Source organism: Hypanus sabinus, unplaced genomic scaffold, assembly GCF_030144855.1.
Source record: "Hypanus sabinus isolate sHypSab1 unplaced genomic scaffold, sHypSab1.hap1 scaffold_754, whole genome shotgun sequence".
Classification (NCBI taxonomy): Eukaryota; Metazoa; Chordata; class Chondrichthyes; order Myliobatiformes; family Dasyatidae; genus Hypanus; species Hypanus sabinus.
Window position 1 is genome coordinate 152,308 of NW_026781605.1, and position 25,149 is coordinate 177,456.

At 45.9% G+C, this 25,149-nt stretch overlaps 1 long non-coding RNA gene and 1 pseudogene across 1 annotated transcript; both read left to right on the forward strand.

Moving 5' to 3' along the window:
- Positions 1–5,241: 5,241 nt before the first annotated feature.
- On the forward strand, positions 5,242–19,580 carry LOC132390053 (uncharacterized). The gene is made up of 3 exons (XR_009510761.1): positions 5,242–5,307; positions 10,465–10,631; positions 19,176–19,580. It is a non-coding gene; the product is annotated as an uncharacterized LOC132390053 (long non-coding RNA).
- Positions 19,581–20,246: 666 nt separating this feature from the next.
- LOC132390054 (zinc finger protein 239-like) lies at positions 20,247–21,431 on the forward strand (annotated as a pseudogene).
- Positions 21,432–25,149: the final 3,718 nt, after the last annotated feature.

Here is a 25,149-nt window from a genome sequence, read left to right on the forward strand (position 1 = left end):
GACTGTACCAGTGATGACCTCACACCGCCCCCCCCCACCCCTCACCGTGCTCTAAACAATGCTTCGAGACAAACAACACAAACCAGCTACGAAAGCTACACCTTCCTACATTTCAACGGATTTCAACCGGTACAGTTAATGTCAGGGAAATGTGTACGATATTTATCCTGAAACTGTTTTCTTCCCATGAACATCCATCAAAACAGAGGAGTGCCCTAAGGAATGAATGACAGTTTAATGTTAGCACCCCAAAGTCGCCCCCAAGCTCCCCCTCCCATACATGAGCAGCAGCAAAACAGCAACTCCACACCCCCAACAGCAAAAAAAGCATCGGCGACCCCCACCGAACACTCAAGCATTCTCAAAGCTGCTGCGCAGGTTGACTCTGTGGTTCAGAAGACATGTGGTGTGTTGACCTTCATCAGTCGTGGGATTGAGTTCAAGACCCAAGAGGTAATGTTACAGCTCTACAGGATCCTCCTGTACTGTGCTCACCTCTGGTCGCCTCACTACAGGAAAGATGTGGAAAACATAGAAAGGGTGCAAAAGAGATTTACAAGGATTTTTCTGGATTGGGAGCAACTCTTATGGGAATAGGTTGGGTGAACTTGGTCCTTTCTTCTTGAAATGGTGGATGACAGGTGACCTGAGAGAGGTGTATTAGATGATGAGAGACATTGATCCTGTGGATTGTCGGAGGCTTTTTCTCAGGGCACAGTTTTAAAATGCTTGTAAGTAGGTACAGAGGCGATGTCAGGGCTCAGTTTCTATTACGCAGACAGTGGTGAGTGCGAGGAATGGGCTGCCGGCGGCGGTGGTGGAGGCGGATACAGTACGATCTTTTAAGAGACTTCTGGATAGCAATGTGAAGCTTAGGAAAATAGAGGGCTGGTAACCCTAGGAAATCACAGCATCCTTTCCTACCACTAGCACTCTGTTGCATTTACTCCCAAGGCCACTCACCCTGCCCTGAGCGGCGGTGACCACAGAGCGATAAAAATGTGGAACTCTTCTTGCAGCTCTGGTGGGCCGTTACCCTGGAAACGGAGGAAGTGGCTCACCAAAAATAACCGAAAAGGGAATTAACAAACTCAACATCGTATGCTGTGAGTTTAGTTATGACAAAGTTTAACACTGCAGTCATTTTGAAATGAAGAAACTAAAAATTGTGAAGTCCGCCTTTAACGTGCTACATTCAATTAATCGTCTAGTAGCTCTGGCTAACTAAAATGATCAATACTTAGCGATCAATAATATATGAACCACTGCCGTGAATATACCCAGTAACAGCCTCAATCACCATCTGTTGCAACAAACTCCACAAATCGACAAATAAAGGGGAACATAAATCATTGTTGCTCTGGATCTCATGCAGGAACAAATATCACAAAGAAATAAATATCAGCATTATATAAAATCATGTCATAGCTTAAAACATTGGTGATATGTCCATAAACTGACGTTAGTCACAGGAGTAGCTGTACATATGGTGAGTGTCAGGAAATGTTAAACTGGTGGTAATGAGGGTGTGGTGGGGTGAGTTTGTGGGTTGAGGTGTACCCGGCCTTGAGCCCTTCTCTCTCTATGTCATCTCATTGTTATGTGATGGACCCCACAACTGTCGTGACGCTGGCGAACTTGACATTGTGATTCCCCGGGCGTTTAGCCGTGCGGTCATGTGTGAACAGAGTGTACAGCAATGGGCTCAGCAGACAGCCCGTGTTGAGGATAACTGGGAGTGAGGACCGTTCTGCATCCTGACTTTCTGAAGCCTGTTGTTTCAGTAGTCCAACACCCAGTTGAACAGGGCTGTATTTACATGGTAATGCAAATATGTATATTCATTGTTGCATTGCTGCACGCTTAAGTGTTCGGTGGGGGTCCCAGATGTATTTTTCTTGGTGGGGAGGTTGGTGCTTTAGTTATTCGCAGACACAAGAATTTAATGGAATTTTTAACCACTTAATTGAACTAAGAACAACACTTAACGATAATCACCACAATGTATTGTGTGATGTCCTTTGTAAATATCCTATAGCTGACATTTGAAACAGACAGGCCGCATCCAACAATGTGTTTTGATTTTGGAACAGATTCGGCACTGCTGGAAGTTCTGTAGTGATGAAACTACCAACAGATTTACTGGAGGCACCTCAAGACAGGGTTAAAACTGCCATTAGAATTTCAGCTTCCATATTACAAAATGGCTGAGAGCTCAGTATTCATCTTTGTCACAATGAAACTCAAAGTATGCGAGGTTGTTCCTTATTTCCTATTTTTACTTAGTTCTGCTCAGCCACTTCTTCCATCACCAGGGTAACAGCCCAGCAGAGCTGCAGAGTGTTGAACATTTTTATCGCTCTCTGGTCATTCACTGTATGGAATATATGATGTTTATGTTGTAATAAAGAGAGAACTAATGAATGTAGGGATTGCATTTATGCAAATCTCTTTAGGATGTCAAAAACAGGGATCAACAGGGATCACTCCCTCTACAATCCCCTTGTCCATTCATCCCTCCTCACAAATCTTCCTCCAGATTTTTATCCTTGCGTACGGCCTAAGTGCTACACCTACCCGTACACCCCCTCCATCACCTCCATTCAGACACAAAACAGTCCTTCCAGGTGAGGCAACACTTCACCTGCAAATCGGCTGGGGTCATCTACTGTGTCCCGTGCTCCCGATGCGGCCTCCTTCACACTGGTGAGACCCGCTATAAATTGGGAGGTCGTTTTGTCGAGCATCTCTGTATCATCTGCCACAAGGGGTACTTTGCAGTGGCCAAACTTGTTAATTCTGATTCCCATTCCGACTATTGTGTCAAGATGAAACCGGCCTCAGGGTGGAGGAACAACACTTTATATTCCATCTGGGTACCCTCCAACCTGATTGTATGAATATTGAATTCTCCTTCCAGTAAGCAAATTGACCCCCACCCATTTCTCTATTCCCCACTCTGAACTTCCATTTCTGCTGACCGGCCTATTAATTCCCCCTGGGTCCCCTCCTTCCCTTTCTGCTGTTGACCACTCTCAGATTCTTTATTCTCCAGCCCTTATTCTTCCCATCACTTGACTTCACCAATCACCTTCCACCTCCACTCTTTCTCCATCCCGACCTTTTCATTCAGATCACTTCCCCTCCTCCTCAGGAATGAAAAAGGCTGGTGGTTCAAAATGTCGACTGTTTACTCTTTTCCATATACACTGCCTGTTGTGCTGAGATCCTCCAGCATTTTGTGTGTGTTGCTTTGGATTCAATGTTCATACCAAGGGGCTGAACATACCAGTCGGTATATGAGGTGTTGCTCCTCCAGCCTGAGTTTGACCTCATCATGGCGGTTAAGAGGCCATGTATCGACATGTCCGAATGGGAATGTGTAGCAGAGTTGAAGTGTGTGTGAACTGGGAAATCCTGTCTCGAAGAAGCGGTCCCCAATCTGCGTCGGTTCTCGCCGATGTGGAGGAGGCTGCACCGGGAGCACCGGGTGCAATAGATGACTCCAACAGACTCACCAGTGAATTTTTGCCTCACCTGGAAGGACTGTTCGGGGCCATGATGGTGGTAAGAGAGGAGGTCTATGGACAAGTGTAGCACTTACGCTTGCAAGGATGAGTACTAGGTGGGAGATCTGTGGGGAGGGACGTATGGACCAGGTAGTCGCGGAGGGAACTATCCCTGCGAAAAGCAGAGAGGGGTCGGGAGGGATAGATGTGCTTAGTGGTGGGGTCCTGTTGAAAGTGGCGAAAGTTGAGGAGGATAATATACCGGATCCGGAGGCTGGTGGGGTGGTAGGTCAGGAAAGGGGAACTCGGTCCCTGTTGTGGTGAAGGGAGGATGGGGTGGGGACCGAAGTGCGGGAAATGGAGGAGATGCGGGTGAGAGCATCATTGATGACGGCAGAAGGGAAGCCACGATTCTTAAATAAAGAGGACATTTGAGATGTCCTGGAATGGAAAGCCTCATCCTGGGAGCAGAGGCAGCGGAAACTGAGGAGCTGGGAATAGGGAATAACATTTTTGCATGTGGCTCCATCCCAGTTTCACTCTGCCTCCTCCTCTAGCTGCCTATCACCTCTCTCATCGTTCTGCCTTCTTCTACAACAAATAGTGCTTTACCTTCATTACCTTTCCTCCCTATCACCTCTCTGCTTCCCCATCCCTACCAACTGATCTTTCCCTTTCCTATTTTTTCACCTGGCACCTACCAGCCTTCTCCTTCCCACCCTACCCCCACCTTCTTTATAGGGCCCCTGCCCCCTCCCTCTCAGTCCTGCCGAAGGGTCTCGGCCTGAAACGTTGACTGCTCGTTTCCACGGATGCTGCCCAACCTGCTGAGTTCCTTCAGCGTGTTGTGCGTGTTTCTTTGACCCCAGCACCTACAGAGTATTTGGTGTAAAATCCCGCTCCTCATACTAACACGGGTTATACAGACCAAAGAACACACTGCCGGAGGAACTCAGTGGGTTGAGCAGCATCTGTGGAGGGAAATGGACTGTCAACATTTCGGGCCGAGACCATCCCTCTGGACTGAGAGTGGACGGGAAATAGTCAGAGAAAAGAGATGAGGGGTGGTGACGGGGCTGGAACTGGGGAGTGAGAGGTGGATCCAGGTGAGGGGGAGGTGGGAAGGTGGAAATAGTGACAGAGGCCGGCAGATGCGTGGAGACCGAACGGGATCGAGGAAGTAAGGATTGGATAGAAATACGTGGCTGAGATGGGAGAGCAGCCGCCATCTTGCAGGCGGTTTTGGTGCTGCTGTTTCTCAATTAGTGTTTCCGTGTTCCTGTTCAGTGAGGCTCCGGAGGAATGTGAGTAGGAGTTAGTGTTTATAAACATAGAAGCGACTTCTATGAAACCTGCACAAATCGGCTGGGATTTGTGGATTGGACCGGGATATGAATCCAACCCGTAACACTGAGAACTGGGTGGTGGAGAGATGGGGATGGGAAGATACAGCAGGAAAAATCAAAAATGTAGTTGGTGTAACCTGCGGCAGGTAGGTTGGACAGCGTGTGAGAGGCGAGGAGCTGGATCACCGGTTCAGGTGGGAGACCCTCCATCCGTCACGTGATCCAGGTTCTCGAACGCAGATCTGCAGCATCTCAGGTTTTCGCTTCCGAGGCCCCGCCCCCGCTCTCACAGACTCCGGATGGGCGGGGTTTTCGTCAGTTCTCTGTTGAAGCGGATCGTCTGCTGGGTGCGGGTGGTCCGATCGCTGTCTCCGGGACAAATTGATCACGTTCTCATCGGTCAGTATTGAGGCCGGTCACTAGGGGTGAACGCGACCGACAATTTCCCATCGGTGAGTGCTGAAGCCGATCCCGGGGGAGGGGAACCTCATGTTGGGCAGAGAGTCCCGTCAACTTCCACGAACTGGCGGCCTCGTCCCGTTTCCTGGACACAACCTGCCGTGGTCGGTCCGGGTTAGGGGACCTTCACACCGGGCCGCCTGAGATGAGCCGCCGCTCAGCCCCTGGTGTTCTGGTCCCAGGAGAGGGATGAGGTGGTGATGCCGAGACTGAACCCATCCATTAAGATGTACCTGGGGAACTTTACCTCCATCACCCGACCCGGTATCGGATCCAAACTTCACCTGGATCGACTCCTGGGGTCGATAATTGTTTTACAAATTTCCAGCATACTAGAAGCGGCCGTTCGGCCTGTTGTGTTCTTGCAGACTCGCGGGTTAAACAGAGTAATCGCACTCTCGGGACACTGCTCCACGTGTATGAGAAATTCTTCTTTCCCCCGTTCAGACAGGACAGTGAGATCCAGATCGCTCATGTCCTCCCGGGGGGCTGGGAAGTTTATTTCCATCTTCTTTCCATGACTACGACTTGTCAAAACGCTGACAGCGTTTCCCGATATCTGGCCCTATTAATGCGAGAATTAAGTTTTTTTCTCATTTGTCTGAGTTTCTCTGAAATGTGTACACTCCCATTTGTGGAGTGTAGTGCAGTGCAGTTAGATATGTGGTGCAAGGTCACATCGATTTAGACTGTGAGGTCAGGAGTCCACTCATCACGCTGTTCGCTTCTAACAGCAGAATGGACACCGTCCTTGAGCCCGGTGGCATGTTTCTGTTTTATTTTATCTTCGCCCCTATGGGGCATTAGAAATGAGAATGGGTTATACGGATCTTTGATTATGGTGTTTGCTTTACAGAGGCAGTGGGAAGTGTAGACAGAGTCCATGGAGGGGAGGTTGGTTTCTATGATGTGCTGTGTCCACAGTTCTCCGCTATTTTATTCAGTTAAAGGAAGAGCAGTAGCCGTATGAAGATGTGAATTATCAGGATGGGATACTTTCTGCGGTGCATTGATAAAGTGTGTAGAGTAGAAAAGGGCATATACCAAAGTTGTTATTGTTTGTTCTGGTTTTATTATATTAGAATCTGTTATCTACTAGTGCGTACCATTATGTCAGGGTCTGTGTATTGCGGGAGGAACATCAGAGATCGCCCTTCATCCCATTCTCCCATCTGACTCCATTTGCTTATCCCCTGCCAATCTGGGTCAACCTCTGTCCAGCCTCTGTCCCACCACCTCAATGAGAAATATTAACCATCTTGTTCAATCTCTGTCCAGCCTGTATTCCACCACCTCAATGATATATATCAACCATCTTGTTCTATCTCTCTCCAGCCTGTATCCCACCATATCAATGAGAAATATCAACCATCTTGTTCAACCTCTGCCCGACCTGTATCCCATCAACTCACTAATATATATCAATCATCTTGTTCAACCTCTGTCCAGTCTGTATCTCACCTATGATTATTCATCAACAATCTTTCATTGTGAAGTATTTTGTCTTACTGAGCTATTTCTGAAATCTTTTGTTGTTAACAGGAAATACCAGAGAATTTGTTGAATGCAGCACAAGGAATGGTAAAGGCAGCCATTACAATCTTAGCTTAAACTTTACGAAATGGAAAAGGTGGGAATATAGTGTTGAAATAAATATCAGTCATGTTTGAGTGGTGGAGCAGACTCGATGGACCGAATTTCCTAATTCTGTTCCTCGGTCTTGTGTCTTTCCATGACTGGATGATGACTCTTTCCAGATCAGGTTTTATTACGTGTGAGGGACAATTACAGATTTGTTCACTGAGGGATGTCCCATTGGGTGTTGTAGAGACCGGTGCTTGGAGCCCAGTTGTCCCCAAATTGAGTCAACTATTTGATTGAGGAACCAAATTCAACATTCCCAAGAGCAAACACGAGGTAATCTGCAGATGATGGAAATTCAAACAATACACACAAAATGCTGGTGGAACATAGCAGGCCAGGTAACATCTATAAGGAGAAGCACTGTCGACGTTTCGGGCAGAGAGCCTTCATCAAGACTAATTGAAAGGAAGGATACTAATAGATTTGAAAGTAGTGAGGGGAGGCAGGAATGCGAAATGACAGAAGGCCAGAGGGGATGGGATGAAGCCAAGAGCTGGAAAGGTGATTGGCGAAAGTGATACAGAGCTGGAGAAGGGAAAGGATCATGGGACGGGAGGGCTCAGGAGAAATAAAGGGGGAGGGGGAGGACCAGAAGGAGATGGGGAACAGGCAGGGCGATGGGCAGAGAGAGAGAAAAAAAGAACAAACAACTAAGTATGTCAGTGATGTGGTAAGAAGGGGAGGAGGGGCATTAACGGAAGTTAGAGAAATCAAAGTTCATGCCATCAGGTTGGAGGCTACCCAGCAGGTATATAAGGTGTTGTTCCTCCAACCTGAGTGTGGATTCATCTGTACAGCAGAGGAGGCCATAGACAGACATATCAGAATGGGAATGGGACATGGAATTAAAATGTGTAGCCATTGGGAGGAACCGGGGTCGGGATCACTCTCTGCGGGCCGAATATATCACTTTCCCATCGGTGAGTATTGAGACCGATCCCGAGCGGGGAGATCTGATGTTGGCCGTGAGCCCCAAACTGAGGGTCAATTACTCATTTAGTACCCAGTTATATGGGCTCGTCAAAAATGTGTCGATTCCACTTAATCTGCATTGAATGATCCAAACCAAGAGTCCAGGCTGTCTATTTCCGCAGAATTGAAATGGTACTCCCGCCAACAGGTCACGTGAGGCTGTGTGCCGCAGGCTCCTCGCGTTTGTCCTTGTGCTTTATGGCTGTTGTGCCTTCTCCCGGACTGGGGTGGCTGACAAAAGAGAACGTCCCAGGTTGTGGGGTTCTTTGATTTCACTGCCTGCTTTACCGAGGGACTGGGAACTCTAGGGAGGGGGGGGGGGGGAGAATGGTTTCTGTGATATGCTGATCTGTATCTAAAAGTCTCTGCAGTTCCTCACAGTCACGGGCAGATGAGTTACCATGCAAAGTCGTGATGTATCTGGATGGGGAATTTTCTATGGTGTGTTGATATAAAAAATGTTCAGCGTCAAAGTATATCTGACAAAGTTCTTATTGTTTGCTCTAACTTTGTCATTTTAGAATATTTTATGCAGTAGTATATACTATTAATTCAGTATCTGTGTATGGCTGGAGGACCATCAGTGATCGCCCTTGATTCCTTCACCCACCTGGTTCCATCTGCTCATCCCTGCCCATCTTGTTCAACCTCTGTCCAGTCTCCTAACCTACACTCTGCCCGCATCAGTGATATGCATCAAACATCTGGGTCAACTTCTGTCCACCCCGTATCCCACACCTCAATGTAATACTTTAGCAATCTTTCCTCCAACCCTTGTCTTCCTTTTGAAGTGTTCTTTTGCACCTTTGGCCTCAATGAGTCAATTCCAGAGTCGGTTATTGTTAGCTGGAATGCCGGAGGGCCATCAGGTACCAGTCCTGTTGTGCATTGGTATGGAGGTGCTGGTATTTGAACTGTGACTGGCTGACACACTGCGGCATTTTACTGGCAGCAAAGAGTACTGGGAGAGTTGGTGCTTGGGCTATAATCCTGCGATCGGCATTCCAGGCATATGGAACTGTTGATGATTTAGTTTTGACATTGGATTGTGCTTCTACAAATGGGACTGGATAGTCGTTCTTCTGCAATAAAGCAGAAATTTCGAGCAGCTGGACATTGGTTGTGGGGAAATCCTGGATTGTCAGATGGGAGGGGGGTTCGATGTGTGAGACTCTCAGGGTTGTTAAATGACAGGTTCAGCTGTTTGATCCTGTGAGGTTGGGAACTGGATATCACAGTTTTTGATCTTGGTAAAAAAGGACCCGGGGATCGAGCTGCTTGGACTTATGAGGTGTTGAGAGAGTATTCCTGGTCTGGGATCAGATTTTTTTTTCTGGAGTTCCTTTGGAAGCAAAGACTGCTGCTGAGGAAATGATGGGTTTCCAGTCCATCCTCACAGGGAGAGGCTATGAGTGAATGTGCTGATCCGTGTTTACAACAATAGAAATAGACTCGTGAGTTTTGGTGTTCAAACTGTGTTTGGAAATCCCCCCCCCTCACTGTCACCTGTCTGTCCTCGGTGGAAATCAGGCAGAATTTCGCGTTGCTGGAGATCTTCACTAAAAACTGTAAATGTTTGAAGTCATTCTGATGAAACGTTATTACCTGAATGGTAAAGTTTGTTCCTCTTCCCACAGTTGTTCCTTACCTGCTGAGCGTTTCAGGTAATTCCAGCTTCTTTTTATTACATTCATTCTGGACTGGTTTATATTTTCCGAAATGGACCTGATTTAACCTGGGAATGGAAATGGCTCGTTCTGTGATAGGAGAACAGTAAAGAAAACACAACTTTCCCCCGTCAATTATCCTGGTACCAATTTGTCTGTTATTTCAGGAAATGTGTTCAGTGCAGTTATTGCTAAGAAGGTTTACAAGAATAATCTCAGGAATGATCAGCTTTAAGTATGAGGAGCACTTGATGTTTCTGGACCTGTACTCTGTACTCAGAGGGTCGATGCTGGTGGCCAGGGTGAGGGTAGTTAAGCAAACCTACCGAATGCTGAAAAGCCTGGATACAGTGGACATGGAGAGGATGTTTCCATTAGTCGGAGTGTCTGTAATCTTACAGCACAACCTCAGAATAAAAATCCTTCCCTTTAAAACTGAGATGAGAAAACATATGTCCAAAAGATGTCTGAAATGTAGAATTTGTTGCCGCAGAGGTAGGGTGAGGCTGCCTTTGCGTGTATTTATAACATAGATTAATATATTCATGATTGCTAAGTCACTTCAGGATTACAGAAGGAAGGCAGGAATATGGTGTTAAAATAAATCTCAGCCATGTTTGAGCGGTGGGGCAGACCAGATGGATCGAATTTTGTTCCTGTGTCTTATGTCGTAACATGACTGAATGATGGCTCCTTCTTATCCCATATCACTTTGTGACGTGTGAGGGACAATAGATTGTTCACGGAGATCATTATATCTGCCTTCAAAGTTTAAATATTAGTCAGTTTTGTTCTTAGTAACATTTAGTAGAAATGTTTGGTTCTCCTTTTTATTGCTAATGTGCTTCATTATCTTTCATGTTAAAGTCAGACCTGAGGTGAGAGGTTTCATGGAAGGAAAACCCCAACTGGAAGCAAACCACAGATGAAGACGAGGGAACAGTAACAAGTGAACCAGCCCGAGGATTGAGAGCATCAACTGGAGAGGACTCATCTGAATCGGAGATTCCAGGATTCAGTCAGGAGGACGTTTGGTGAGTCTCACTTACTCAAACACTATAGACATTTCATACCTGTACAAAGGAAGGTAGGAACTAGTTGAAGTGAGACTGAATGTGCCCAGAAGTAACAGTTATGCCTCAGTCAGACCCAGTTCCAATCACTTCAGGTCTGGTAATAAGCTGCGAACAGCACAGCCGTTTAAAACCTTCCCTCTCACTCACAGTGTTTACTCAGATCAAGATCTTGCATCTCCTGAAGTAGCTTTTTTTCGGTTCTGAGTGGGGAGAGGGAAAGAGAGGGGAGTGTTTATACTGACTGCCTTTCAAAAAGAGTAATTGTTTGAACTTGCTGCAAACTCTCTACCCATACCCTATACTTTCTCAGCTAAGTTATTGACATAGATGACGAGTAGCAATGGGCATAACACCAGGAAATGACACTAAGCTCGGGACTCGAGTTCGAGAAACAGCCTCTCACACTCTGTTTGCAGACCCTGGGGCTCAATTGTAATAGGAAGATTAGTCAGTGATTAAGATGATGAGAGAATTGTGGCCTCCTGAAAGGATATGCGAGCTGAGCTGCCTGATTCATTGGACCAGATCCACCCTCGGGTTGACAACGTAATTTACCCCTTGCCCATCCACCCAGGTCATGTTACTTCCGATTACTCACAGTACCCCAACCACCCTCAGTCCCACCAGTGGCCTCACAGCCTTCTGACCATTCACCCCACACCGATACATAGACAGACCCCTTCACCAACGTCCGCCCTCCCAGCTTGGGGAACCAGAGCAAACTAATCCCGCAATCCTGACTCAGTGCAAAACTAAAACCAGGGATGCAAGACTGGAGAGCCCGGAGCCTCCCGCTGTCCGGCTCGGTCCCGACCCGTTCCCACTGCAACCAGCCCTCGATTTACAAAAACCCGAGATCAACCCCTTCCTCACGTCATCTGAACAGGAAACACCCCGGCATTAGCTGCGATTGACATCGTGCTGCGACTTACAGTAGGTCCCCTTATGTGGTTAAACTCCCCACTGTCGGAAATGGAGACCGGAACCGCACGTGGTCAAACTCCCCGCTGTCAGAAATGGAGACCGGAACCGTACGTGGTCAAACTCCCCGCTGTCAGAAATGGAGACCGGAACCGTACGTGGTCAAATTCCCCGCTGTCAGAAATGGAGACCCGAACCGTACGTGGTCAAACTCCCCGCTGTCAGAAATGGAGACCGGAACCGTACGCGGTCAGACTCCCCGCTGTCAGAAATGGAGACCGGAACCGTACGTGGTCAAACTCCCCGCTGTCAGAAATGGAGACCCGAACGGTACGCGGTCAGACTCCCTGCTGTCCGAAATGGAGACCCGAACGGTACGCCGTCAAACTCCCTTCTGTCCGAAATGGAGACCTGAACCGTATGCGATCAAACTCCCCGATGTCCGAAATGGAGACCCGAACCGTACGCGGTCAAACTCCCGGCGTGGAAATGAAATCGCTCGGTGGATTGGTTCGGAGACTTGTGAACATACGTGATTAACGACCCTGCAACTAGGGACTGAATAAATATTTAGTCTAATAATTCTAATCAGACACACTATCTCCTCGCCTTTCTCTCTCATCCCTAGCTACTTACCACATCTCCCTCACCACACCCTCCTCCCAGTCCCTCTTCATTATGCAGCCCTCTACCCCAGCCCTTACTTCTTTCTCCCTCTCGTCCGCACCGTCTTGCCTCTCCCTCACCCCTTCCTTATCATCACCCCTCTCAATCATCCTTGGCTGCTCATCGCCTTTCTCCCTCTCCCGCTTCTCTATCCCTCTGTTACACCCCTATTCGACCAGCTCCCACTCTCTGTCACCCCTTTCTTCGCTTTCTAATCTCACCACTGTCTCTACTCCTCTAATCACAAATCGTACTCCACTCTCTTCTCTCTTCATCTCTTCACTATCTCATGCCTCTTTTAATTTCTCTCACACTCTCTCCTCTATCTATCTGTTTCTCTTACTCTTCCATTCTCTCTCCCATCCCACAATCCCTGTCCCTACCCCTATCACCTGTCATCCCACTCCCAATCTCAGGCACCCTCTGTCTTCCCGTCTCCATCCCCTCCTCTCTCATGCATACTCTCAGCTCACTCAAACTCTTCTCTCTCACTCACTAACCTCTGCCTCTCGGTAACCCCCATTTCTAACCCTCTCCCTCGCTATCTCTCTCCCAATGTCCCACACAATCTCTTGCTCTCCCAAACAATCTCCCTGATGGCATCCGTATCCCACAATGTCTTCCCCTCTCTCTCACCCTCTAAATGCACCGCTCATCCAAAGCGTTCCCCGTCTTCGCTCTCTCTCACTCTCTCTCAACACACCCCTGTTCCTCTCTCCCTTCCTCCCTCTCTCCCGCCCTCTCGTCACACCCTGCGCTCTCCACCTCATCCCATACATCAACAATACTGAAATGCCAAGTGCCGTTTGTAACTGGGATCTTTCTGGGTTCCAGATCCTCGGTAATGGTCTTTGTATATGAGGATCAGCAGGATCCTGGGGTCCGAGTCCCTCAGGCACTCAGAGCAGTTACGCAGGTTGACTCTGTGTTGAGAAGACAAACAACACATTAGCTTTCATCAGTCAAGGGATTCAGTTTAAGAGCCGAGTGTTAATGTTGCAGCTATATAGGACCCTGGTCAGACCCCACGGAGTACTGTTTTCAATTCTGGTCGCCTCACTACAAGAAGGATGTGGAAACCATAGAAATGATGCAGAGGAGATTTACAAGGATGTTGCCTGGATTGGAGAGCAGGCCTTATGAGACTTGTTTGAGTGAACTCAGCCTTTTCTCTTTGGAGCGACCGAGGAGGAGAGGTGACCTAATAGAGGTATACAAGATAATGAGAAGCATTGATCGAGTGGATAGTTAGCGGCTTTTTCGCAGGGCTGAAATGACTAGCACGAGAGGGCATAGTTTTAAGGAGCTTGTAAGTAGGTACAGAGGAGATGTCAGGGGTAGTTTCTTTTACGCAATGGTGTGCGTGGAATGGGCTGTCAATGGCGTTGATGGAGGTGGAAACGATAGGGTCTTTTTAAGATACTCCTGCATGGCTAGATCCGTAGAAACAGAGAACACTACAACACAGAAACAGGCCTTTTGGCCTTTCTTGGCTGTGCCGAATCATTTTTCTGCCTAGTCCCACTGACCTGCAACTGGACCATATCCCTCCATACCCTTCTCATCCATGTACCTGTCCAAGATTTTCTTAAATGTTAGAAGTGAACCTGCATTCACCACTTCATCTGGCAGCTCATTCCACACTCCCAACAATCTCTCTGTGAAGAAGCACCCACCCCCGCCATGTTTCATTTAAACTTTTCCCCGTTCACCCTTTAACCATGAGCTCTGTTTTTTTATTCTCCCCTGGCCTCAGTGGAAAAAGCCTGTTTGCATTCACTCTATCTATACCCATCATAATTTTATACTCCTCTATCAAATCACCCCTCATTCTCCTACGCTCGAGGGAATAAAGTCCTAACCTATTCAAACTTTCTCTGTATCTCAGTTTCTCAAGTCCCGGCAACATCCTTGTAAAAGTTTTCTGCACTCTTTCAACCTTATTAATATCTTTCCTGTAATTAGGTGACCAAAACTGCACACAATGCTCCAAATTCGGTCTCACCAATGTCGTATACAACCTCACCATTACATTCCAACTCTTATACTCAATACCTTGATTCATAAAGGCCAATGTACCAGAAACTCTATTTACAACCCTATCTACTTGTGACGCAATTTTTAGGGAATTATGAATCTATACTTCCAGATCCCTCTGTTCTGCTGCACTCTTCAGTGTCCTACCATTTTCCTTGTATGTTCTATCTTGGTTTGACCTTCCGAAGTGCAATACCTCACACTTGTCCGCATTAATTTCCATCTGCCATTTTTGCAGCCCATTCCTGCAACCCTCTGCAATCTTTGAAAACCTTCCTCACTGTCCACTACACCTCCAGCCTTTGGATCATCAGCAAATTTACTTATCCAATTTGCCACATTAGCATCCAGATCATTGATATAGGTGGCAAAGAACAATGGACCCAGCACTGATTCCTGTGGCACACCACTAGTCACAGGCCTCCATTCAGCGCATCAATCCTCCACTACCACTCTCTGGCTTCTTCCATTGAGCCAATGTCTAGTCCAATTTATTACCTCTCCATGTATACCTAGCGACTGAATCTTTCTAATTAACCTCCCATGCGGGACCTTGCCAAAAGCCTTACTGAAGTCCGTGTCTATAACATCCACTTCCCTCATCCACTTTCCTGGTAAACCTCCTCGAAAAACGCTAATAGATTGTTTAAACTTGACCTACCACGCACAAAGCCATGCTAACTTTTTTCTAATAAGTCCCTGTCTATCCAAATACTTGTAGACCCTCTCTTCTAGTACTCCTTCCAATAATCTACCTACTACTGATGTCCAGCTTACCGACCTATAATATCCCAACTTACTTTTTGACCCACTTTTAAACAACGGAACTACAAGAGCTATCATCCGGCACCTGACCCGTGGATATCGACATTATAAATATTTCACCCAGGTCCCCTGAAATTTCAAAACCAGAATCCTTCAAAATCCGAGAGAATACTCTGTCAGGTCCAGGGGATTTATCTACCCTGATTTGCCTCAAGAAAGCAAGCACCTCATCCTCTTCAATCTGTATGTTCCATGACCGCCCTACTTGTTTGCCTTGTTTCCATAGACTCCATTCCAGTTTTCTTAATAAATACAGATGCAAAAAAAAAACATTTAATATCTCTCCCATTTCTTTTGGTTCCATACATAGCCGACGACTCTGATCTTCAGGAGACCAATTTTATCCCTTACTATCCCTTTGCACTTAACATACCTGGAGAAGCTCTTAGGATTATCCTTCACCCTGACTGCCAAAGCAACCTCATGTCTTCTTTTAACCATACTGATTTCTTTCTTCAGTATTTTCTTATTCTTTTTGTACTCCTCAAGCATCTTATTTCCTGCCTGTTGCCTATACATGTAAGACATATATCTCTTCTTCTTTATCAGAGTTCCAATATCCCTCGAGAACCAAGGTTCCTTATAGTTATTCGTTTTGCCTTTACCCCTACCAAGAACAAAAAAAAATCTGCACTCTCAAACTTTCTTCTTTGAATGCCTCCCACTTAGCAATCACATCCGTGCCAGAGAACAACTTGTCCCAATCTACGCATTTTAGATCCTTTCTCAATTCTTCAAATTTGGCTTTTTTTTTCCAGTTTCATCCCGAGGACCAGATCTATCTTTATCCATGATCAAGTTGAAACTAATGACGTTATGAACAATGGAAACAAAGTGTTCCCCTACGCACACTTCCGTCACCTGCCCTAGCTCATTTCCTAATAGGAGATCTAATATTACATCCTCCCTAGTTGGTATATCTATATATTGATTTAGAAAACTTTGCTGAACACTCTTCACAAACTCTAACCCATCTAGACCTTTAACAGTATGGAAGTCCCAATCAATGTGTGGGACTCCCACACATTTTAGACATCCTCTTTCAGACATCCTGATTTACTTCTTATGTGTTCTCTTGCATTTCTTATGCTCCATAAGAAACTGCCTGCCTATCCCTGTTATGCAACTCCATTCACTTTGTGCTTCACCAGGGTCTCAATATCTCTTGAAATCCAAGTTTCCCTACAGTTTCTATTTTACCTTTTATTCTGACAAGCGCAAACCCGCTTTGTTCTTTCAAGATTTCACTTTGAAGGCCTGCCATTTACCAAGCACAACTTTGCCATAAAGCAGCCTGTCCCAGTCCACAGTTGCCAGATCGTAATGTCATTATTCCATGTGTTGATCCATGCCCTGAACACATCCGCCTTTCCTACGCTGCTCCTTGTATTGAAATATTCAGGGCTCAGCATATTCACTGAACCATGCTCAACGTTTTCATTCCTGACTTTGTCTGAGGACTGAACAACAACTGTCTCCACAACCTGTCCACTCTCTGTTCTGTTATTCAGACTCCCATTCCCCCTGCACCTTTAGTTTACCCCCACCTACCCCACTTCCCAGCATGCAACTCTAGCACCCCTTTGGCTTTCCTCTCTCTGATCAATAAAAAGGACGTTCAGACCATGTACAGGCAGATTGGAATAAATGGGGCACATATGAACTACATGAAATTGAAGTGAAGTCTTATGAAAGAAATAAAAGAAGTCATGAAGTTGCCTAAGCAGACAAGGTGAAGGAGAATCCTCATGGATTCTGCAGATATGTTATGAGCAAAAAGATTGCAAGGGAAAAATTATTCCTCTGGAAGATCAGAATGGTAATCCATATGAGGAGACAACATAGATGTGGGAGAGTTTTTTTCTGCATCCGTATTTACTCAGGAGATGGACACAGATTCTATAGAATTGAGGCAAAGCTGCATCAACTTCATGGACCCTGTACAGATTACAGAGGTGGAGGCATTTGCTGTCTTGATGCAAATTAGTGTGGATCAATCCCCAGAGCCTGACAAGTTGTTCCCTGGGTCCCTGCGGAAGACAAGTGCAGAAATTATCGGGGCCTAAGCACAGATATTTAACTCATCCGTAGTGACAGGTGAGTTACTGGATGATTGGAGGACAGCCAATGTTGTCCAGCTGTTCAAGAAAGACTCTAAAAATAATATATGAAATTGTTCATTGGTGAGCTTGACATCAGTAGTGGGAAAGTTATGGGAAAGTTATAGGGAAGTATCTGCAGGAACCGATAAAAGTATTTGGATAGATGTGGACTGATTAAAGATAGACAGCATGGCTTTGTGCAAGGTAGGACATGTCTAACCAATCTTATAGAGTCTCTCGAGGAAGGTTTCAGGAAAGTAGATGAAGGCAAGGCAGTGGATGTTGTCTACATGGACGTTAGGAAGGCACTCGACAAAGTCTCATATGGGAGGTTGGTCAAGAAGGTTCGGTCACTCAGCATTCAAGACGGGATATAAATTGGATGAGACACCGGCTTTGGGAGAAGCCAGTGGTAGCAGATGGTTGCCTCTCTGACCAGAGGCCAGGGACTAGTGGTGAGCCATAGGGATCAGTGCTGGATCTGATGTTGTTTGTCATCTATATCAAAAATCTGGATAATGGTGTGTTTCACTGGATCAGCAGATTTGTAGATGACACCAAGACTGGTGGTGTAGTGGACAGTGAGGAAGACTATCATGGTTTGCGGTGTGATCTGGACCCGCTGGGAAAATGGGTTAAGAAATGGAAAAAGGTACTTAATGCAGACAAGTGTGAGGTGTTGCACTTTGGTCTTACCTACCAATGGCGGTCTCTCACAGTGACTGGTCAGGCACGGAGGAGTTTTGTAGAAGAAAGGGACCTGGGAATATAAGTGCTTAATTCACTGAAGCTGGTATCATAGTTAGATAGTGATGGGGGAAAAAATTCAGCCCTTTGGTCTTCATGAACCAAAGTACTGAAAAAAATAAACGGATGTTTTCTTGACTTGCAGAAGACATTGGTGAGGCCTAATTTGGAGTATTGTGTGTAGTTTTGTTCACGAACCTACATGAAAGATGTAAAAGAGGTTGAAAGAGTTCGGAGAAAATTCACAAGGATGTTGCCAGGTCAAGAAGACTTGGGTTGTTAGGAAAGATTGAACAGGACAGGACTTTATTCCCTGGAATGTAGTAGAATTGAGAGAAGATTTGATGGAGGTGTACCAAAATTATGAGGGCTATATATGGGGTAAATGGAAGCTTTTTCATTTGTCTAAAATGTGTGTTCCCACTGAGATTGGGTGGAAATACAACCGGAGGCCATGGATTAAGGAGGAAAGGTGAAACATTAAGGTGAACATCAGGGGATACATCTTGAAACAGACGATCATCCAGGTGTGGAATGAGCAGACAACCTAACTGGAGCATGCGTGCTCAATTTCAACATATACAAAGATTGTATAGGTACCTGGATGGTAGGGCTATGGGAAGAGACAGCTTAAGTTGAACAACACAAACTAGATGGAACAAAGGGCCTGTTTCTGTGTTGTACCTTTCTATGATTCTGTGACAAGAACATGAAATAATACTATTATTCATATAATTCATTTTATCAGCCGTGCAGACCAGCACCAAGCATTCCTCCGGGCAGGGAATATTCAGAAAGCTCTAAAACTGTTGGAACTTTAAATTGACAGCAGGTAAAGGAAAATCCCAGCTGCATGTCAACAAAGTCTAATTCCGGGAGAGGGTTTCAGTTACTGTGGCGCCAGGAACCCATGTAGCTCAGTGGGAAATGGGGATATTACCAATTGAGAGAGTCGAACTGAGCCACGTCACGAATTGGAGATGGCAGAAATGCCCCATTCTTATAGACAAAGGAAGGACAGCAGACAGTCTGATGGTCATTCCAGATACCAGCACTGTGTCCAGTTAGGAGATGATTTCTCTGTCCAACTTGGGTTGAACCTCAATGTAACAAACTGGTGTCAGATCACACCTTGGCATCTGAAGTGATCTGGTCTAAAATGTTGTCCTACACCCATTGATGGATTTTGTAAATCTTTTTACAGGTTAAAAACGAGAAGGAATTTGTCTCCAGGAATCTCAAACACGACACGCCAATTTTGCTATCTCTATCTAGATATTTATAAAGTGGAGTCGACCGTCCTTCCTGCTCAGACTGTGGGGAGGGATCAACTACGTCATCTGACCAACTGGCACGCCCGTCATTTTCCACAGGAGAAAGGCCGTTCACCTGCTCAGACAGAGGGAATAGATTCACTCGGTCACCTCAATTGAAGCTACATCAGCAAATTCACGCTGGGCAAGGCCATTCACCTGTTCTGTGTGTGAGAGGGGATTAAGTCGGTCATCCCACCTGTGGACACAACAGTCAGTTTCCAACGGGCAGAGGCCGGTCATCTGTTGAATATTTGGGGAAGGATTTACTCGGTCATCTCACCTAATGGCTCTCCACCGAGTTCACACTGAGGAGAAACCGTTCACCTGCTCGGACTGTGGGAAGGGATTCACTCAATCAACTTCCCTACTGAGACATCAGTCAACTCACCCTGGCGAGCGGCCATTCACCTGCACAGAATGTGGGAAAGGATTCTCTTTGTCATCTCACCTACTGACTCACCAGTCAGTTCACACTGGGGAGAAGCCGTTCATCTGCTCGGACTGTGGGAAGGGATTCACTCACTCATCCACCCTACTGAGTCATCAGCGAGATCACACTGGGGAAAAGCCGTTCACCTGCTCAGAATGTGAGAAGGGATGCACTCATTCATCCATTTACAGAGACACCAGCGAGTTCACACTGGGGAGAGTTCATTCATCTGCTCGGACTGTGGGAAGGGATTCACTCAGTCATCCCACCTACAGAGACACCAGCGAGTTCACACTGGGGAGAAGCCATTCACACTGCTCAGTCTGTGGGAAGAGATTCACTCAGTCATCCAACCTACAGAGTCATCTGCGAGTTCACACTGGGATAAGCCGTTTACATGTTCAGAATGTGGAAGGGATTCACTCAGTCATCCAACCTACAGAGTCATCAGCGAGTTCACACTGGGGAGAGGCCGTTCACTTGCTCAGAATGTGGGAAAAGATTCACTCGTTCATCCACCCTACTGAGTCACCAGCGAGTTCACACTGGGGAGAGGCCATTCAGCTGCTCAGAATGTGGGAAAAGATTCACTCGTTCATCCACCCTACTGAGTCACCAGCGAGTTCACACTGGGGAGAGGCCATTCAGCTGCTCGGACTGTGGGAAGGGATTCACTCAGTCATCCAACCTACAGAGTCATCTGCGAGTTCACACTGGGGATAAGCCGTTTACATGTTCAGAATGTGGGAAGAGATTCACTCGTTCATCCGACCTACTGAGTCATCAGCGAGTTCACACTGGGGAGAAGCCATTCACCTGCTCAGTCTGTGGGAAGGGATTCACTCAGTCATCCAACCTACAGAGTCATCAGCGAGTTCACACTGGGGAGAGGCCGTTCACTTGCTCAGAATGTGGGAAGAGATTCACTCGTTCATCCGACCTACAGAGTCATCAGCGAGTTCACACTGGGGAGAGGCCATTCACCTGCTCAGAATGTGGGAAAAGATTCACTCGTCATCCACCTTACTGAGTCACCAGCGAGTTCACACTGGGGAGAGGCCATTCAGCTGCTCAGTCTGTGGGAAGAGATTCACTCAATCATCAACCTGCAGAGTCATCAGCGACTTCACACTGGGTAATAAGCGTTCACATGCTCCGTCTGTGGGAAGGGATTCACTAAGTCATTCAACTTACTGGTACATCATCGAGGTCACACTGGTGAGAAGCCGTTCACCTGCTCAGAATGTGGGAAGAGATTCTCTCTGTCATGCAACCTACAGACACACCAGCGAGTTCACACTGGGGAGAGGCCATTCACCTGCTCAGTCTGTGGGAAGGGATTCACTCGGTTATCCCACCTACAGAGTCATCAGCGAGTTCACAGTGGGGAGAAACCGTTCATCTGCTCGGTCTGTGGAAGGGATTCACTCACTCATCCACCCGACTGAATCATCAGCGAGTTCACACCGGGGAGAAGCCGTTCATCTGCTCCCTCTGTGGGAAGAGATTCACTCTGTCATCCAACTTATTGGTTCATCATCGAGCTCACACTGGTGAGAAGCCGTTCACCTGCTCAGAATGTGGGAAAGGATTCATTCAGTCATCCCAACTACTGGCACAACAGGCAGTTCACACTAGTGAGTGGTCGTTGTTATGAATCCCTACGTTTCCTTTGCTGTGAACTGTATTTTATGTGTGTGTGTGTGTGTGTGTGTGTGTGAGAGAGAGAGAGAGAGAGAGAGAGAGGAGAGAGAGAGAGAGAGAGAGAGAGAGAGAGAGAGAGAGAGAGAGAGAGAGAGAGAGAGAGAGAGAGAGAGAGAGAGAGAGAGAGAGAGAGAGAGAGTCTGACTCGCAGCTTGTTTAGTTTTAACCGAGGACACAGAGAGTCAGACAGAAAGAAGGAGAAGAAACAAAGGAACTAGTGGCCAAGGTTCACTATTTGTGACTTTCCTATGCCTACAAGGGTGGGTTAACTATCGATTCAGCGTAAAGTACATCGAATGTGTGGTGGTAACCTCGTTTGATGCATAGGAATGGATCTGATTTGGGGTATCCTGTGAAGTTCACTGATGTGTTAACCCTTGCTGGGTGTAGTGTGGTAATTTAATTGAAGACAATGCCTATTGTGACAAGTCACTTTCGGTGATCATTTGTATGTGGATTTGGAACGACGGATAAAATCTACAGCGACTGTTGTCTCGTTTTACCACCGTGGATCCTGTGGGATTCGACATTATTGCCTTCTCTCGACATATACCCTGGATTAAAAATATCTCTCTCACATCACCTATTCCGTGAATGAACTGAACTTTCGTACTTTACCATCTCAAGACTCCAAGCCTTGATTCCCCTAATATCAATAGTTTGGGAGTTACATTTACACACATATATACACAGTACTCTGTTAAGTTTTGTTTATCTTGCTCAAGTTTCTATATAATAAGTAGATACTAATAAGAGAGTGTTTTTTTTACATAAAAACCAGACTCTATTGCTGCTGGTTTGTTTCTAAAGTTTTACTGTTCGTAATAAAATTGGGGCCGGCATACGAAATATGAACACATTTGGGAGTATTGACTGATTTATTATCGATTTCATTGCGGAAATCCCTCTTGATTTAATTGTGTGTGGAAAATCAGCAGCAGATGCTGTTAGGTTTGTGTAAGCGCCAACCTCTGAGGCATTAGAGGATGCCAGACGGATTGAGTTGTTGAGTATTGCTAAAAGGTTAAAACTTGTAAGGTGAAATCGACAATGTGGAGGATCAGATGCAGAGTGTAATAGCTGAACATGATGTATCTGAGGGAGTGTTTAAAGTGGAGGAGTTGGAGGTGCTTCCTGAAAGTAAACCATGTGAGCTTGAGCTCCCGTAGAAGTTAGAAAAAATAATGATGGAAGCTACAGTAAGACAGAGGCAAGTTGAGGGTAGAGAGGCAGAAACACAGCGAAGAAGCAGAAAGACAGAGGCTGCTCGAGCTGGAAAGGATAGAAAGATTGCAGAAAGGTATTCTGGTGATAGGTTTGAGGCCAGTGGGGAAGATAAATTGGTACCTGCGTTTGACGAAGCAGAGGTTGTTAAATATTTTCAGCGTTAGAGAAGGTTGCTCAGAGTTTAAAGTAGCCAAACGAGAGTTGGCCTATTCTCATTTCATTCATTTTTCAATCTTTTTATTGATTTTCCAATAAAATATACAAATCAGAGGAGGTTTTAGCAAACAGATAATACGAAAGACGTATAAACGGCAACAAAAGTATATATTGTGAAAATCAGATAAGTAGTTTTTTACTGTGTCATGTAGCAGCATGGTCCTGAAAAACGTTGTCTCATTGTTACTATGTACTGTGTCAGCAGTTATGGTCGAAATGACAATAATAGTTACTTGACTTGACTTGAAGTAGAATGTTACACTGTTACAAATATAATCAAGAAACCACAACTCCTCTTAACAAATAAAAAAAAAGGCCTATTCTCTTACAAAGTGTGATTAAGGGGTAGGCTCAGCAAGCCTATTCTGCTTTGTTAGTTCATTAAGCAGCTGATTATGACATAGTGAAACAGGCTGTGCTCAAAGCTTACGAGTTGGTCCCAGAAACATACAGGCAGAAGTTTAGAAATGTAAGGAAATCTGTGAACCCGACTTATATGGAACTTGCTTATGAGAAGATTATGTGTATTACCCAATGTTGCACATATAAAAATGTGAATGATAATTTTAACAGCTTGATAGAGTTGGTTTTAATTGAAGGATTCAAAAGGTGTGTCCCTGATGACATAAAGACGTATTTAGATGAAAAGGATGCTGCCACTTTGCAGGAGTCTGGTAGATTAGCAGATGAGTTTGCTTTAACTCGTAAGATAAGTTTACCCCGAATAAGAGTTTCCAAAACAGTTGCAGGGATAGCCAGGGTAAACCAGAAATTAAAGTTGTGACTACTGGCAAGAGTAAGGATGAAGGGAAACGGTTGAAGGAGAAATATTCTGGTCTTACATGTTACGATTGCAAGAAAGCTGGTCATATGATGGCTAATTGTTCCGTCCTGAAGAAGAAAAAGCAATGGGACGCAGTCCCAAATGCCCGTGGTCAGTATGTTGAAGCACCTATAAACCACAGGGTTCTGAACATTCTGTTGAGGCTCAGTTACGGACTGAGAGGTCTGACCGAGTCAAGAAGGGGTTCGATCATTTTATGTCAGATAGGTTTGTATTGGTAAATGAAGGGTCAACCCCGGTACCAGTAAAAATTCTTCGAGATACTGAGGCTTCTCAGTATCGTTTGGGTGGATGCTGCTTGATGTGTCCCTGTTACAAATCAGTACCCCGAAATAACAGACAGTACACAATATGTGATTAGACGATTGAGCTTTATCATTCTTACTTTGACCATAGCATTAGTAAAGAAAATTTAAAGAATAGAAGAAGGGCTGACTCTCTCCATTTGCATCTGCTCATCGCTCCCCGCAAAGGACCGCTGTAATATCTCTTCCAGACTCACAAGAAATAATACCTTTGTCATTGGAAAGCCCCGCACTCCAAAACCCTGTTATCTTTACTCGTAACGTAAACATTGCTGCTACAGAGAAACCATTACCTCAGCAGTGAAACATTACAGAGAGGCCATTACGTGAGCAGTGAAACCTTGTGACGCACTGCCGAGTTCACACTGGCGTTAAAGCTTCAGTAAACTGCGTGCGGGATATGTGTCCATCACCATTGCTGAATGCAATTTCTGGAGTGACTGTCGGTGATGAACTCTGCAATTATTTCTGCTGCTCACCACACCCAGTTCTGCACCCTGGTCACTGGGCATGGGAGGAGGAGTTTCTTCTGCTGCACATTCAACTTTAATGGGACTGAAGATTAATATTCTGTATCTGTGACAAATAAGTCAGTTTATTTTAATCTCTGGATTTGGTACTTAGTGAATTTATAACGCAGCTAGTGTACTCAGGCCTGCTGGACCCGGCCAGGGATTCTGTTCCACGACAGTCTTTATCAATCCTCCCCTGTTGTTCATCTGTCACTCTCCTTGTGGTGACGGGTTCCAGTCACCATTCCGTGGGTGAAATTCCCTTGAATTTGCTGCAGACTGAACAAGTCGATCTGACTGCAGTTCTGTCTGAGATATTGTTTGCCCCTCAAATCTCCGGACCGAGGAAGAATGACATAGGATTTAACCTCCTTATTCGTGGCTCATTTGCACATTATGGGGCATTCTCTCTGCTTCTGAAAGGTTGCTAGAGAACACCACTGTCCCAAAGACTGAAATCGGAATGGAAACCCTCAGTTTGGATGTTCAACGGACCAGGTTCAGGAACCAGAGGCGGGTCCGCACAAGATAGAGTTTGGGTTCTGGACGATGGTCGGGTTAAGAACGTGATGAGGAGAAGGGAATCAGCAGCGGGGCGTGCCAACGAATGAAAGAAGAGCAACA